General features: G+C 39.6%; 1 long non-coding RNA gene across 1 annotated transcript; it reads left to right on the top strand.

Moving 5' to 3' along the window:
- The first annotated feature begins 954 nt into the window (after positions 1–954).
- LOC123959012 lies at positions 955–1824 on the top strand. Its single transcript, XR_006822198.1, has 2 exons — positions 955–1219; positions 1464–1824. It is a non-coding gene; the product is annotated as an uncharacterized LOC123959012 (long non-coding RNA).
- The last annotated feature ends 594 nt before the right edge of the window (positions 1825–2418 follow it).

Raw genomic sequence — 2418 nt, 5'->3', positions numbered from 1 at the left:
TGTGTGCTTGCCTAACAGTTTACCATGCATTTTTAATTCAAAGGCTGTCATGAAAACACCATTTGACCAATTAAATAAATAAATACAGACTGCAAATAAACTAAATATACACATTTCGCTACGTAACCACGCTGAAAATACTGTTATTGGTTGTTTCACCGGTGTACTTCATGATTAGTTAATCTTTCTGTCTTCCAGGAAACTAGCCAATGACAATATGCGCGCCTATTTTAAGTTTAAAAATACGTCCGTTACTGTTTGAGTAGGTGTGTGAGGTGAGCACGAGAGCTCGTTTTGGAACATCGAAGCTTGATTGGAGGACAGTGGTTGTCCATCACACAAGGCGGTGACTAGAACTGGATTCTATTGGCTCAGACGGTCCAGACACTTGCGCATGCGCGTAGTGGGTCTGTGTCGTCGTCGTTGTGAATTTGGAGGTAACAGCTCAAACGTAAGCAAAGTTTTTAAAGCCACATTTTATAACTAGAAATAGAAACAAAATAAATTTTGAGTGTGCCTAAATCTTTTCCATATATTAATACGTATTGTGTTAATTAATATTGTGTGTATGGGCAGACAAGTTTAACCGCGAACCGCCGATGTGTGCTTGCTAACCGCCGACCGCCGTTCTCTCTGTGTGTGTGTGTGTACGTACGGGCAGACTAGTTTAACAGCGAACCGCCGTTGTGTGTTAGATAACCGGCAACCGCCGTTCTCTGTGTGTGTGTGTGTGTGTGTGTGTGTGTGTGTGTGTACGGGCAGACTAGTTTAACCGCGAACCGCCGTTGTGTGTTAGATAACCGGCAACCGCCGTTCTCTGTGTGTGTGTGTGTGTGTGTGTACGTACGGGCAGACTAGTTTAACAGCGAACCGCCGTTGTGTGTTAGATAACCGGCAACCGCCGTTCTCTCTGTGTGTGTGTGTGTGTGTGTGTGTGTGTGTGTGTGTGTGTGTGTGTGTGTACAGGCAGACTAGTTTAACCGCGAACCGCCGTTGTGTGTGCGTGTGTGTGTGTGTGCGTGTACACGTACGTGTACGGCAGTTTAACCGCGAACCGCCTTTGTGTGCTAGGGTATTAGTGATGTCTCTGTTGGTCGGAGGTGGCACATTGACACACTTTCCATCCACAAACTTGAAAAATAAGGTTGAGATTTCACATTCTTCTTACTTCTCTTTTCCAGAGATTTGGAAGAACACGAACTGAAAGTCTCTTTCAACGGTGAGTTGTCCCCATACCTAACCCAACCATCTATTTGAATCTGAAAGTAACTGTAACCCTTAAAAAAAAATCATTTACATTTTTGTAAAATTGTAATACAGGTTGATGTGGAAGATATTATATAAAAAATGAGCACAGCCTACCTCATTGGATTGAATGTTTTTATAACTTATTTTCAAATTTAATGATTTTGTTTATAAAACATTTAGGCTTGAATATATTGAGTTTTTATTTTCACTCCTAGATGTATCACAAAAAATGGAGACGACAAAATGCACAATTACGCGCATTGGTGGAGTCTAGTGACTCAGATGAGAATCCAGGTCCCTCAGATGAGAATCCAGGCCCCTCTTTTGCTGATAGCCCAAAAGACATACAGACACAGGAGCAGTCTGATACAGGAGAAGACGAGTATCGAGATGATCACCACCCGCCGGACAGTGATGGTGAAAGTGATTCAGAAATTGGAACTTTGTCCGAGGAGGAATCAAGTGATCTAAGAAGTGTTTGGCAAAATGGGCTGTAAAAAATAAGGTGTGTGTAAAATTGTTCTGTGAAATGTTGGCACACTTGCAGCCATGTAATAAAGCACTTTTCTTACGCCAGTGAAATGTCTTTATTAATTTGCTTTGACCAATCTGCTTCTTTCTAGCTGGCATGTCCACAACCTTAGTGTTTATGTATCCATTTCAAGGTGTTTGGTGTTACTGTTGAACACATCAATACTTTAGTGAAAACAGTTTAACAAAATAAACTGTTGAAAAGCAGGACTTTATAGTGACGTTGAAATTTCAACGTTGATTGGATTTGCAAAATCTAAACTAAAATCAATGTTGATTCAATGTTGGCGAATTCACCTATGTTGAGAAACGTGACGTTGGAATGACGTTGCAATTTCAACGTTGATTAGATTTGCAAAATCTAAACAAAATCCAACGGTTATCCAACACTGGCACCTGACGTTGTTTCAACAGTGACTCAACGTTAAAATGCCAGCTGGGCAACCTGGAGGGGGAACTAGTCTAAATGACTGTATTAGTATAATATAACATTAAATTAAAAATATATTGTTAATTTTATAGTAAACTGTAAGTTAGATATTAATTATAGGATATTCATTGTGTTTTTTTTAATATAATTTCATATAATAGTATATAACTTACCACTAGTATAATATTAATTCGAGTTACAGCTGTTTC

Source organism: Micropterus dolomieu, linkage group LG20 (genome assembly GCF_021292245.1).
Source record: "Micropterus dolomieu isolate WLL.071019.BEF.003 ecotype Adirondacks linkage group LG20, ASM2129224v1, whole genome shotgun sequence".
In the NCBI taxonomy this organism is placed as follows: Eukaryota; Metazoa; Chordata; class Actinopteri; order Centrarchiformes; family Centrarchidae; genus Micropterus; species Micropterus dolomieu.
The sequence above is the reverse complement of the archived record's forward strand: the minus strand, read 5'-3'. Positions and strand labels throughout refer to the sequence as shown.